Source organism: Canis lupus, chromosome 23 (genome assembly GCF_011100685.1).
Source record: "Canis lupus familiaris isolate Mischka breed German Shepherd chromosome 23, alternate assembly UU_Cfam_GSD_1.0, whole genome shotgun sequence".
In the NCBI taxonomy this organism is placed as follows: domain Eukaryota; kingdom Metazoa; phylum Chordata; class Mammalia; order Carnivora; family Canidae; genus Canis; species Canis lupus.
The window spans coordinates 2,749,765-2,764,603 of NC_049244.1; the positions used below are offsets into that span (position 1 = coordinate 2,749,765).

General features: G+C 46.8%; 1 long non-coding RNA gene across 6 annotated transcripts in view; it reads right to left on the reverse strand.

The window, feature by feature from the left end:
* Positions 1-13,386, reverse strand: part of LOC102152722 — a 90,470-nt gene extending 77,084 nt beyond the window's left edge. For 2 of the 6 annotated variants that reach the window (XR_005376789.1, XR_005376791.1), the window contains exon 1: positions 12,723-13,337. This is a non-coding gene — a long non-coding RNA (uncharacterized LOC102152722). Of the gene's footprint in view, positions 1-12,722 lie in introns of all 6 variants that reach the window. The other 4 variants (XR_005376792.1, XR_005376793.1, XR_005376790.1 and 1 more) reach the window with 4 other exon arrangements.
* Positions 13,387-14,839: the final 1,453 nt, after the last annotated feature.

Here is a 14,839-nt window from a genome sequence, read left to right on the forward strand (position 1 = left end):
ACAGCCCCGCCGGGTCTGCTTCTGACGCTGGCTCTGTCTTTGCAAATTGTGGCTTTCTCTTTTGGTGTGCCTTGGACTTTTTCCTTCAGGCCAGAGAGGAGATGCGGATGAGAGGAACTGGAAATGGGCCTTCGGGGATGTGCTGATGAGGTGTCGGGGAAAGGAAGCTACCTGTCGTCCTGCATGTAGGCTTCACAGGAACATCATGAGAGTTTCTCAGTTTCTGCACGACCAACACCTTGGATGGAACAGAGGACAGAGCAGGCTACAGTTGTGAATTTACCTTCCCCCAGATCAGGTTAGGCTTTGGTTAACTGGTTTCCCCTGAGAGCAGGCCCTAAGGAAAAGAGACTGCTGGGTGCGCTGCAAGATGGTTCTTTTCCCCTCCCCATTAGCAGCCTGAGATTTTTCCCGAAATTTATGGTGGGAATCCAGTGGAGCCTCTGGAGGTAAGCCTCACAATACTGTAGGGGTCTCTGTTTCCTTGGGTCTTCCCGGGGTGAGCTTTGAGTTATGCACACTGAGCTCCATCAGTTGGTGGGTTACCAGCCAGGTACTTGCTCCCCCTGAGCTTCCACTCCCAAGTCTCCACTCAGGTAAGCCAGGATTCCTCATATTCACCCGTCTCCCCAGGCTTGGGGGCAGGGGTTCATCTGTGTCCTCCTCTCTTTTATGGATCCAAGAAGAGATGAGGATCTCCATGCCTATAGCTTTTCACTTGTCAGATGAAATGGTGACTTCCAAGCTCCTTACATGTGGAGCCGAAACCCTAAATCCCTGCATATTTAGAGGTGGAATTTCTGGTAAAGCATTCAGGGATCAATGGAGAAAAACAATCTGGGCTGCTACCCACATGCTTTTTTGTAGCTCTCTGAGGCTCCACTCTTGGCTGTCTGAGCCCCCAGCCCCCTTCCATTCTCACAAGTTGCTGTGTGTGTCGAGGGTCCTCTTCCTTCCCGGGCAGTGGGGACCAGAGCCAGGAGTGGGGAGTGCTGGGCAGGGAAAAATGGGCTCTGCCCTTTCAGCGGATAATGTCTGTTTCCCTCTTGGACCGCGAATCAGGTGATAATTTGGTGCCCCCGGTCCCAGCACTGTATTCGTATGTGATCTGCATGTAGTTGGGGGCTGGCAGGTCAGGAAGGGAAGATGGACAGCCAGCCAGAGGCTGGAGGTGAACCTGAGCATGACTCAGCGGGAGCAGGAGGATGCTGCTTCCCCAGGAGTCCACGATCACCGCCAAGAGCTCGGCCTCTCTCTTATCAAGACACACATGCAAACACCCGCGCTTCACCTTCAGAAGAGAGAAAACAAAAAACAAAAGCAGCAATAAAAGATGGGGAGGCTCCTGCTTCGTTTTTCTGCATGGAGAAAACTTTACCTAGAATACAAGGCTGAACTCCCTCAGCCCTAACCACAGCCTCCTTCTGTCTTCACTGCCCAGAGACGCATTCTGGTTGTGCAAAAGGCAAAGATGGGCTGGCAGTGTCCACATCTGGCCCCCAAAACGAGGTCTTTATACCCCTGGCTGGCTCAGGTACCAAGGGCAGCCTGTGACCTTGAGCCAGGCAGATGCAAGGCACTCTCACCAGAGGCAGCAAGCCACACAAGCTGGAATGCTCCGATGCCATATGTGGGGCTGAAGTTCTCCGCGGGGCTTGATTGGTTTCTCTAAACCAAGAAGGGCTGGAACACTCACCTTACCATTTCCAGGTGTGTGGCCTGAGCACGCTACCTTATTTCTGACTCTAAGCCTCTGATTCCTTCTTTATCAAATGGGGCGCAAAGACTCCATGAGCTCCAGGCACTGGAGCCCTGGGCAGGTGTGTGTATCTTTGCCCTCTCTCTCCCTGCCCCTTGCCCCCACCTTCCATGAGGTGGTACGACCCTCCTCTTCTTTGTTGTCTATACCACACGTTATTCACCTGCATCTCTCGTGTCTTCAGGGGCCAGGCTCCTATTAGCACTATTGGCTCAGGGGACTCTGTTCAAAGCATCTGTCCAGCTTCCAAAATTTCAAGATCAAGGTTGCTAAAAGAACAGTGCCCATCCCACCCCCCACCTCTACCACTCCCTGCTTCCCCACTGAACATCTCAGGAGTCCTGGAGCTTCCCCTGCTGCTATACAAAGGACCACAGGTCAATAGCTAGAGACAACAGAAACTTAGTCTTCTAGTTCTGGAGCTCAGAAGTCCAAAGTGGGTCTCTCTGAATTAAGAGCGAGGTGGGGTATCCCTGGGTGGCGCAGCGGTTTGGCGCCTGCCTTTGGCCCAGGGCGCGATCCTGGAGACCCGGGATCGAATCCCACGTCGGGCTCCCGGTGCATGGAGCCTGCTTCTCCCTCTGCCTGTGTCTCTGCCTTTCTCTCTCTCTCACTGTGTGCCTATCATAAATAAATAAATAAATAAATAAATAAATAAATAAATAAATATTAAAAAAAAAAAAAAAAAAAAGAAAAGAGCGAGGTGGCCTCAAGGCTGTGCTCCTTTCCTGGGGCTCAAGTGGAGGTCTCTGTCCTGGCAAGTCTGAGCTTCCCCTGACCCAAACCTCCTCCCATCTCTGAGGCCAGCCATGTCGGTTCGAGTTCTCTGTACCATCGCAACCCTGTGACTTTGACTCTCCTTCCTCTCTCTTCCATATTTAAAACCCCTAGTGGTCACATTGGGCCACCTGGAGACTCCAGGGTACTCTCCCTACTTTAAGGCCAGCTGATGAGCCACCGAATGCCTCCTCATCATGGACACAATGTATTCACGGGTTCCAGGAATGAAGGTGCAGACATGGCTGGGGGCTATCATTCTGTCCCTTGCATGGACCCAGGTCAGAATGTCCCACTGGGGAGCTCTCCACACAGTCAGCCGGAGGAGCTTTCAAAACACAAGGCCGTCAGCCATCCCCTAGCTGCACCTGTCTGCTGATATTAAGGAAAAGACCTTGAACCTCATCCCCTAGGCCTGAATCTTCTGGCCTCTGCTTTCACATTTGGCCTCATCTTGGGCATCCCTCCCCTCCTCTCTCTCCTCCTGACCTACAAGCTTCAAATAGTCCCTCATCCTCCCCCAGCTCTGTCCTGACAACTGGCCTTCACAAGGGCTGTTTTCTCTATGCGGAGTGCCCTTCTCTTTCCACGCCATGTGTTGAGTCATTCTCAGCCTCTAGTGCTTGGCCAAGGTTGCTTCCTCAGTGAAGGCCTTCACCTCCCTGATGACACTGTCTATCTCTCCACTCCTGCACTTGCTGTGATTTGTTTAACGACGACTCAGATGAAAACTGCCAGGGTGACAGTGTGGTAGGCAGAAGCTTGCCCCTTCCCCAAGTATGTCCACATGCAAAGCCCCAGAACCTGAGAATACAGTACCTTGCTGGCAAAGGGGCTTTGCTGGTGCAACCAGGGAGATTAGCCAAGATTTTCTGGGTGGGCCCAATGTCATCACAAGCATCCTTAGAAGGCAAGAGAGCCAGAGGTCAGAAGGAGAAGTTGGAAGGATGGAGCTGGAGATGGCAGTGATGCCCTCTGAAGATGGAGGGAGGGGCATGCACCAGGAGTGTGGGGCCCCTGGATTTTAGACTTCTGAGCCCCAGAACTATAAAATGGTAAATCTGTGTTGTTTTAGGCCACAAGTTGGTGGTAATTTATTACAGCAGTTTGTAGGCAACTAATCCAAACTGGAGCTGAGTCTACGGCTACTTGACATGGTATCGGCGCAAGCCCAGAATGGAGCTTCCTCTGTAGTTAAGCTTCCTGTATAGTGGAGACGAATGAAAAGTGAACCGGACAGGTGCTGGTGAATAAAACACCCAGCATTCAGAGGTGGTGCCCCCCAGGTCCTCGCTGCCCTCCGTGTGCATGCTTCCTTGCCATCCAGTGCCCAAAGGAAGCAATGTGCAAAACCACTCCTCAGATTTCACATGCAAAAGACAACAAAAGGAGGGCTAGGGGGACATGCTGCAGCTTTGGGAGGATCAGGAGGTGCCACCTATCCTACTGCTGTCCAGCCGAACGGGCCACAGCTTGCAGCACAGTCGCCTCTGGTACCAAGGAAGAGGCTGTCCTGCGAAAGAAGACTTTTCCAGGCCACTTAGTTACGGGAGCAGGGAAAGCTTCCAGGGCCTCTGGCTGGGGTGGGGTGCCTCCTGATGTCCACGGTCAGGGTCACAGGAAGGTGCCAGGCTGGGCTGCGTAGACTGGGCATCTGCACTCCCTGCTCCCCTGCACCCGCACCCCCTCCTGTGCCTGGTGCACAAATAAATGGAGCTCACAGCCAGAACTTTGACAGCTTCTAATGTTAGGGAAGCAGAGAACCAACAAAGGAGATGCCAGTAGAGCAGGAGGCCGTGGGTGGAGAGAATGAACTTGAGGGGGAGAGGAGAGGCTTAAGGAGGGAATTCACACGTGTCCACAATTGTTTATGTCCTTACAAAGAAAAGAATCCAAATATGGCAAAATGCTAACGTTTTTTTAAAACTAAGAATAGGTTAAAAAAAAAAAAAACTAAGAGTAGGTTATAGTCTGTCACCTTTTCTGTATTTAAAATATTTTAAGAAGAATAGAAAAATGGACAAAGTATTGCTCTCTGATACGTATTCACAAAGGAATCCCACAAATTCTCTATCATACACATACTGGTTTCTACACAGGCTAACTGCCCACTCTTTCTCCTTTTCTTCCCATCATTAAATCATTCTCTGTGTATGTAGAATTTATATAATTACAGTGAGTAGTCTTAGTGGTTTTTTTTTAAATTCAATGAGTTTTCTTATCAATTTAATTATTTCCACACATTGTTCGAGTTAATTAACTTTCATGGAGTTGATTTACTTTTATAGTCAAAAAAGGTTTTTAAGGTCAACAAAAAAGATTTTTAGAAGTCAACATAAAAATGCATGTTTATTATTGGAATCGTAGTGTTAAAAACCTTTATCTGCATTTTCTAATCACCCTACCAGCCACTATGCAGACATAAACTCTAAAGATTTTATATATTTCCTTTTGATTGCTTTTAAGTACACGTAAAAATATTTTTAGACGATTGACACAAATTTGTATTCTTTTTTCCCCCCTTAGTATTGCACCATAAGCATTTTATCATATTAAGAACTTTTTCTAAATACAGTTTTAATGGATCCTCAACATTCATTATAGCATATATACCCTAAATTGTTTACACATCCCTCCTCACCAGCATTTAGAATATTCTGGTGTTTCACCGTAGTGCTGAGGCAAACATTTTTGTATGTGGATCTTTGACCCAAAGTGTGTTTGTTTCCTCAGGGCATTTTCTAGAATTGGAGTTACCAGGGGAGAGTGTGACACATGGCACATAGAGTTGTTGACACCAGCTGCCAAATTGCCTCTACATAGGACACAAGCCTGTCGTGTGGCCACCAGAGAATATCTGCGTGCCAGACAGCTTAGCAAGAATTCCGTAAACCTACCTCATTGGTGTGGTTCACTTTGCTTCTATCAAGAGTTAACTTGAACATTTTTTCTTAATTGTCTGGAGCGTTTTCAGGTCTAACTGGTGCGTGCTCTCTCTGGACTCTGTGCCCTGCCCCTGCCCACAGGTACAAGCCCCCTTATGTACGAAGGACAGCATTCCTTTGTCTATTTTGTCCTTGAAAACTGTTCTGCCTCGGTTTACATTAGCTCCTGTTCCAGGTAAACCTCTAAAAGCTGTGAGTCTTTGATTCTAGAGAGGCAGATTCTAGTTCTCTCAGCTTTCTCTTGAGGACAGGAGTAATGACTGCTCTGCTCTCTATGTGTCAGAGCTGGAACCAGAAGAGACTTATTTCTTCAGGAGCTTTCAGCTTCTGAATTCAATTTTTCTAATGGTTATAAGACTATTCAACCATTAAAGAAGTTGGATTCAGGGATCCCTGGGTGGCGCAGTGGTTTAGCGCCTGCCTTTGGCCCAGGGCGCGATCCTGGAGACCCGGGATCGAATCCCACGTCGGGTTCCCGGTGCATGGAGCCTGCTTCTCCCTCTGCCTGTGTCTCTGCCTCTCTCCGTCTCTCTCTGACTATCATAAATAAATAAATAAAAATTTAAAAAAAAAAAAAAAAAAAAAAGAAGTTGGATTCATAATTAAAAAGCTCCCAAGAAGACATCTCTAGGCCTGGATGGTTATACTGGAGAAGTCTACCAAACACTGAATAGTTCTAGACCTTTTTAAAATGCTCTGACTGGGATCCCTGGGTGGCACAGCGGTTTAGCACCTGCCTTTGGCCCAGGTCGCGATCCTGGAGACCCGGGATCGAATCCCACGTTGGGCTCCCGGTGCATGGAGCCTGCTTCTCTCTCTGCCTCTCTCTCTCTCTCTCTCTCTCTCTCTCTGTGACTATCATAAATAAATAAAAATGTTTAAAAAATGCTCTGACTGGTTTTCTAGATCTAATCCTTTTTCTATTACTACAAATTTTTATTTTAACCTAAAATGTATTTCTGGTTTGTATCTAGTTGTGTGTTTGTCTTCAGTATTGGCCACTAGGATATGGGTTGCAGTTACTCTGTCTTCCATACTTCTTAATCACCATGTTCACTTTATATTTTAGCATATTTTCTGTACTTCCAATGGAACTTCAATTCCCTCTACTTTCTCTTTATATACTCCCTGACTTTGCTGATAGAATTTTAAACTATTTTAACTAGAGAAAAAGAAGGGTCTCTTGCACCAACTCTCTCTGAGAGTGGTGTGACATGGCCCCTTTGGATTTTCATCAGCATAAAGACAAAAGCAACAACAAAAAGCACAGTAGGAAAAACTCAATCACTTTCCTGCTCTGTCGTACTTCCTCCCTTCAAAGGTTGGTTTCCCTGACTTGCTATTGGTGGCTGTGGATGGGGTATGCAGCTGGCCCATGATTAATTATTGCACTGGGGACTCTTGGAGGCAGGAGCCATGCTAACCCTGAGCTCCTTGTCTCTCTCTTGCAGACGGTAGCCCAGTCAGACAGAAAGGCCGGGAGCAGTGAGTAGCATGGGTACAGTTTGTGGCAGTCACTTCGGCCCTGTTCTAGGGCCGGCAAGAGCTCCTCACAATGGTCTTTGCCAGCAGCCTGGAGCCTGTCAGACAAATGCGTTTTCCATCTTGCTTATCCAGCCCTGGCTAGATTTGCTCAAAGCAGCACCTGCTTCAGTCCCTTTCTTGTACTTTGTCCTGCTCTTGATCTGTTGGAGCAGCTACTACTGAGAACGGCCAAAGGTTAAATCAGCTGACACTGTGCCATGTGCCCCACTGCCTTGGCAGCCCAGGAATGGAATTCTAGGGAAATGAGTACTGAGACCTTTCTATTCCATCCTTAGATGGTTCTGCCTCACAAGGGGTTTTCCTTCTCTAATGCTGACCCGGTCACATCCTGCTTCTATGGTTGAAGTAGAGCTGCCCGAGTGCTACGAAGCAGGATGGTCAGATTGCAGGAAATCAGGTCACCAGGAGTGTCTGCTTTCCTCACACTCTGGGAAGGAGGACTTCACATGATCCTGCGTTCTCTTGACACCTGCTGAGAACCCGATTTTCTGGGAGTGCATTACCTTTGGGCAGGTTTAATGACCCTCCCACTTTTTTTGCCAAGGTCCTTCCACATTCTGTCCCTCCCACCCGAACAAGGAGAGGGTGATGCTGTCCAGGGGCCAGCACTTAGTCAATCCCAGGGTAGGACAGTCTAGATCGTAAGGCTTGTTTTCTTTTTATCTTACCCTCAGGACTATCACATAAGATTGTGAAGTCTGAGCACTGCACAGCTCCACAGGATGCCATTTACACAGACTAAGGTGCCCTGCTAACCCTAATCATTCACACTTCTTGTCTCACCCAGATACCTCCTGATGCGTCTGTCATGTGCCTCTAAGTCAGGGGTTGGCAAACTTTGGCCCACAGAGTGGCTGCCTGGTTTTGTAATATTGTAAATTGGCATACAGACACACCCATCATTTACATATTGTCTATGACTCCTTTTGCATTTAAAAGGGCAAGGGTGAGTAGTTCTGGCAGAGAGACCGGATGGCCCACAAAAAAAGAAAAAAAAAATACTATCTGGCCCTTTACAGAAAATGTGTGCCAATCCTTGCTCAAAATGGAAGGTGTTCAGTACCCTTATTCTTTCACCCAGTTGTCCAAAGCCTCCAGCTGTAGCACCTGGCTGAGGGCCTCCTCAGTGCTCTAAAGTCACCGGAAAGATCAGGCACACCTAGATTTGTCCATCAGCTCTGATTTCTCATTTTGCAAACCATTTGGCCTCCAGGACTCTGTCTTGTGCCATGGATGTGGCATGACTGTGACCTGGGAGACCTTCAGCCAATTCTTAAGCACATTTTATATGTGAAGAAACTGAGTCTGAGAGGTGATTTCTCACTGAGATTAAGAGGGTCAGGGATCCCTGGGTGGCGCAGCGGTTTGGCGCCTGCCTTTGGCCCAGGGCGCGATCCTGGAGACCCGGGATCGAATCCCACATCAGGCTCCCGGTGCATGGAGCCTGCTTCTCCCTCTGCCTTTGTCTCTGCCTCTCTCTCTGTGTTTCTTATGAATAAATAAATAAAATCTTAAAAAAAAAAAAAAAGAGGGTCAGATGAGATGGGTCACGAAAATGCACGTGGCATGCAGCTGTCACCACTCAATGCCAATTTTCTTAGTTTCCTTTCTTTGTCTTCTTCTCCTCTCCCACCCAAAGCCCCCCCCAGAAAACCTTCACACCCTGCTTGAGGGTGCAGCCAGGGAGCCCTGATGGGCTCAGGAGATTGGCGGGGGGGGCATTTCTAACAGATGCTTGGTGTCCTGGCTTAGGATCTGGAGGCCATAGTTGGGAACATCAAATCTCATTCTGGAAACCTTCACACCTCTGAAGAAGTGACCACACCAGGGAGGCCCTGTTCCCCAACTCCAGGACTTGCCCCCTCAAGCCCATGTCACCATTGTTTAGAAGATGATCCCTGTCCATGGGGTCCCTCAGGGAACATTAGCCAGGAGAGGCCTCCAACTCAGCATGGCCCTGCTGTCTGTGCTGGCCATGGCTGAGGGTCTATAGAAAAACTCTAACCCAGAGACAGTACAGGACTGGCTGAGGATAGAAGACTTGCATTCTCTGGTTCAACATCTTTACTACTCCCTGTGTGGCTCCCATCACTTATTCTGAAAAATCCAGAAGGAGTCCCTCTAAGTTTTCCCCTAAGCACTCAGTGGTGAGGGGATTAAGAGACACAAAATAACTAAAAGTCAGGTGGGCTGAGAACCACAGAGAAGGCTGAGTGTGGGCAAAGCAGCAGGTGTCCCCCAGACACTGAGAAAGAAAGGGTAGCTGAACCCAGGAAAGCCATTGGAAGGGAGTTGGCTTCCCCATCAAGTTTACCAACATGGCAGGTGGTGACAAAGAGGAAGATCAGAGCCTACTGACAATGCTCCCAAGGGTTGTCACCTGCAATCCAGGCATACTTGCTGAGATGACCCTTCGATGACTGCTTTCCCCCAACCCTGATTTCTACCATGCTGCCACAGGAGCAGGCACAGTCTGGAGACCAGGGCCACCAGACTTTTTCTTATGCTCTCTCCTTTCTCCCCTTTCTGCCCCCAACTCTTCTGTCCTATGACCAAGCCTCTCATAAGCATTCTAGGCCCCTTTTTAGAAATTCAATTTAGTTCAGTAATTATTGAGTACCCACCCTGAGCAAGGCATGAGCAGATCCACTTAGCAGTGCCATCATCAACACAAATATAAACTAAATTGTCTATAAACTAAAAACCACATAATTATTTAAATATATCTAGTGCTTTAGTTAAAGGCTTCCTGTCTATTTTTATATCTCACCATTCCCCGTTTTCATGATGACATACACCCTCAGGTAGATTCAGGAAATCCCACAAACCTGAGTGCTCCCCTCTCAGGTAACTTTCTTGGATTAGAAGTAGATCTCTAGATCTACTAGAACCTGAGACAAGAATTCTGTGTATTTGATTTAGGGAGGTGCTCAGGAGGAGAGAGGAAAGCAGACGGAGTGACGGAAGGAGGTGAGGAAGGATCAGTTCCCACGGGGAACTCAGAACATGAATTGTACCACAAGGCTCAGTCCCACATGGAGGTGAGGAGCAGGCTTTGTTTTTTTTTTTTTTAATAAATTTATTTTTTATTGGTGTTCAATTTGCCAACATACAGAATAACACCCAGTGCTCATCCGGGGCAGGCTTTTTGCACCCCTTTGTCAGTCAATGTTCGGGAGTGGTTGCATCAGCCCAGTGAAGAGGGTCTACGGGGAGCACCACAGCACCTGATCATGGTCACCCCTGAGAGCTCACAGTGGAGTGACAGACCCCTGAATGGATGGGTAAGAGATTTTTCATCTGAACCTCTCATTCCACAAACAAGAGAACTGTGAAACAGACAGGGAGGGTGACTTGCAGGGCCACTCAGCTCATGTGGTAGTGTTGGAACACGAATCCCTGACTTTCTGAGCCTCCGATGTGGCTTCACAGGGTGAGCACTGGCCTGATTCTTGTGCCAAAAACAGAACAGCGACGGTGTTAATGAATCAATTCTCAAAAATCATCTAAAAGGCATCAACTGACAGGCTTAACCTAATGCAGCCACTACCCCTTGCACACAGTGCTTTAAAATTGATGGCACTATTGTTGTGGAAAAGTAAGTACATATCCCAAAATATGTTTCTCCCTGAGTAAAGGACATTTAAAAGGAAGTGCTATATTTGTTCGAGTTTCTTGGAGAGAAACGTGATTCAAATGTAAATGGCTGTGAAGGGCAGGACTAACAATGCTCCAGATGTGAAAGGCAAGCACAAGGGTATGCTTTGGAAAATTTTATTCCTCAATGTTTAAGCCCCCCCCCCCTTTTTTTTTATTTTAATGTCACATGGCTTGAAATTTTGACCTTTTAATACACAAAACTGTCAAATCAGTTATATAATGCAAATTTAAAACAACCTATTAGTGGTGCCAGACTCTGTTTTCTCAAAACTGCTTTCATTTGCAGCAAATTGATATGTTCGTTCAACAAATAGTGACTATATGATTGCATTTGAAACCACGTATTGATATTTTCGGGCAACACATTTACTCTGTGAACTTCAGGGAGCACAGGCAAGGCTTTTTGTAGACCAAGTGTTTCACCAAGTCTCCAGGATCCAACAGACCCTGAATTGTGCATGAACGTGGGGCAAGCCCTCTCAAAGTTGTCCCAGCAAACTCCACTGCCTTTGTGTGACCTCCTTCCTTGAGTGTGAATGAGACATGTGACTTCTTCTAACCCCAGTAGAACCTGGAAAAGCTGATGAGATGTCACTGTTGTGATTATAGTACATAAGATAATAACTTCTGACTTGCTAGCAGATTTGATTGCCTTCTTAGCTTATAAAGTTTGATGAAGGGATGGACCACATTGGGGAGGTTACATGGTAAAGAACTGAGGGTGGCTTTGGCTGACAAGCAGTGAAGAATCGAGGCTCTCCACCCATCAGGCTCTATGGAACTGAATCCTCTCCCCAGTAATCATGTGAGCTGGGAAAGCTGATCCATCCCCGCTCAAGCCTTCAGGTGAAAGCCCCACCCTGGCCACCATGATGGCAGCCTTGGGAAAGATCCCAAGGCAGAGAACCAATGACACCATGCCTGGGTTCCCAATCCACAAGCTGTGAGATAATAAGCATGTCAAACAGCTGTAGGCGTGCAAGGCATTTGCTGAGGAAAATGCCCACAGAAGGGAGAGACCTGGAAGAGACAGGGTGGGCTGGGCTGTGTGAAAGGAGAGGAGGAAGAAAGAAGTTAGGCAGGAAGATCACAGGAGTGCAGCTCCAGGACAGTTTCTGGCAGTGGCTGGGGAGTGACCACTGAGGGAGACCTGTGTCAGGCAGGGATGCCTGGCTCCTGAGTGCCCCCAGGCTTGGTCACTGGCTGGGGCTGCCTCTGCCACTGGCTGGGATGAGTGTGGCCTCGAGGAGAATGCAGAGCTGGATTTGGAGGGGTGGCTCCTGGGGCAATTAGTCTGTCTTTCCCCAAAGCACATGCTCCAAGTGGCACCTTCCATGGTCACCTCAACCTTTTCTGAGAAATGAGGCCACTTCCTACCACCACTCCTTTCTTCAATATGTGCCCAGACACAAGCCACAGTTTCAATCTCAGCATGCTGTGTATCACAGCCCTCCTGGGAGTTGTGATTATTTACATATATCCAAATATATGCCTTTTAAAAATGATTTTATTTATTTATTTATTCATGAGAGACACAGAGAGAGAGGCAGAGGAGACACAGGCAGAGGGAGAAGCAGGCTCCCTGCAGGGAACCCAATGTGGAACTCGATCCCAGGACCCCAGGATCACCTCCTGAGCTGAAGGCAGACGTTCAACCACTGAGCCACCCAGGCGTCCCCAAATATATGCCTTTTAAACTGCTCCCTTCCCCAGCTGTAAATGTCATGAAGGCAAAGAATTCCTCCATTCTGTTCACTTTTATTTAGCTCACTGCCTGGCACACATAAATGCACAACACATACTTTTGAATGAATGAATTAGGATTCACAATTTGCTCAGTTTTGTTTTTCTCTTGTAAAATGCAGGTGACTGAATTTAAACCCCGTTGTAGTAAGAGTGTTTGTTTTATCTTGGTTTTGATTTTATATTATTTGAGAGTCTGTCATTTTAACTGAGGGTAAAATAATTTCCTATGGCTGCTATAACAAATTACCATAAAGTCAGTGGTTTAATATACCACAGATTTGTTATCTTACAGTTCTGGAGGTCCTATGTCCAAAATGGATCTCACTGGGCAAAAATCAAGGTGTTCCTTCAGCTGCTCTAGGTGAGAATCCATTTCTTTGCCATTCCCAGCTTCTCAAAGCTGCCTGCATTCCTTGCCTTGGGTCCCCTTTCATCTTCAAAGCCAGCAATGGCTGGTCAAGTTTTACTCTCATTGCATCACAATGACTCTGACTCTTCTGCCATTGATGCTATCCTAAAATTCTTAGTGTATTTTTAAATTAGGGACTCCACATTTTCATATTGCCCTGAGCTCCACAAATTATACATCCAGTCTTTTCTGCGTGTCCAAGAGCATTATTATTTTGCTTTCACTCTTAAGAATCATAAACTGGGTGTAGAATTCTAGGTTCAAAATCAATTTCCTTCAGAATTTTGTAGATAGCTCACACTTTGAAGATGAACAATTGGGCACCAGTCTGACTGTTGAAACTGTATTATCTCCCTCTGGAAACTTGTAGGATTCTCTCTTTATCCTTAGCCAAGGATCCTTGGCATCTTTAAGAGTTTGAAATTTCACTAGGTGCCGTCTACATGCGATTTTCCCCCACTATTGTTTCTTGCCACCTGAGGGCACCTCAAGGAAATTTACATAAAAAAATTTGAGCACTATTTTGGGGGAATCTGTATGGCTCAGTTGGTTAAGTGTCTGCCTTTGGCTCAGGTCATGATCTCAGGGTCCTGGGATCAAGTCCTACATTGGGCTCCCTGCTCCCTCTCCCTCTGCTCCACCCCACCGCTTGTGTTCTCTCTCTCAAATAAATAAAATATATTTTTAAAGTCCTTTAAAAATGAACTTTTTTTCCTATTAAGATAAATTTTTTTTTCTATTAAGATAAAATTGTTAAAAAGTCTCTCTTTCTGTAATGTCAATTAGATGGAAGATAGATCTGGAAAATCCAACATTCATATTTCTCACCAGTTGTTTTTCCTGTTTTCTCCCTTTGTCCACAGGTTTCCTTGGCTTTGCCATCCAATTTACAACTCCAGGTAAGGCTTCTTCTGCCACTCAAGAGCAGTCCTCAAGAAAAAGGTCAGTATGAACCACTGTCACCAATGCCATTAGCAGCTAGTCCAGCCAAGGCTCCAGGGGCAGGTCACCAATAGCATCTGCTCCAACAAGCAACAAGTATACCTTCCCACAGAACTGTTACCAGGGTTAAATTAAATAATGTTCCAGGGATCCCTGGGTGGCGCAGCGGTTTGGTGCCTGCCTTTGGCCCAGGGCGCGATCCTGGAGACCCAGGATCGAATCCCATGTCGGGCTCCCGGTGCATGGAGCCTGCTTCTCCCTCTGCCTGTGTCTCTGCCTCTCTCTCTCTCTCCGTGTGACTATCATAAATAAAAAAAATTTAAAAAATAAATGAATAATGTTCCAAAGCTTGTAGCACACAATTAGTGTTCCATAAATGTTTGTTCTTACGAAAGATGAGTCGTATTAAAACACCAGCTTCTTGACATTTCAGTTCAAATGCCTTACCTCCTTCAACTTTCCTGATCCCCCCACCCAGGCCAGCTCCAGTTCCTCTCTTTGCAACAGATGCATTTACCTTACAGCATAACTGCCGAAAGTACACAAAGAAGCAACAGGCTCCCAAGTAGCCATGACCTCCCAGGGAAGAGCCCACCCTCACTCATTTTCTCCACTGAAGTCTCTGAGGTATTGAATACAGTGTTGGCCTGTACTGTTACATTTATTAGAGCACCTTCTATCATATAGCAACTTGTAATCATTCAGAAAAAGGCTATTTCTGCCTTGCTAAGGTCCTGGCAGCTTTGTGAGATCTAGATCAAAACTCTGCTAGACAACCAAGTTATCTACCTTTGTCATGCCCATAATTTTCTATAAAGATCCTGCCCACTCTACACCATGGCAGACCAACCCTACACTATTAATTATTTGGCAAACTTTGCAGAAGGAAGACTTTGAATGAAAAGAACTCTAAGGGGGCTGACACTATTTTGATTCCAGCATCCCGGCTGACCATTCACTAGCTGTGTGATTTTGGGCAAGTCACTTGACCACTCTGAGGGGTTTTTTTCCCCCCATTTTCCTCCTTCATAAAATGGGAATGGTTTTTGGAGATAC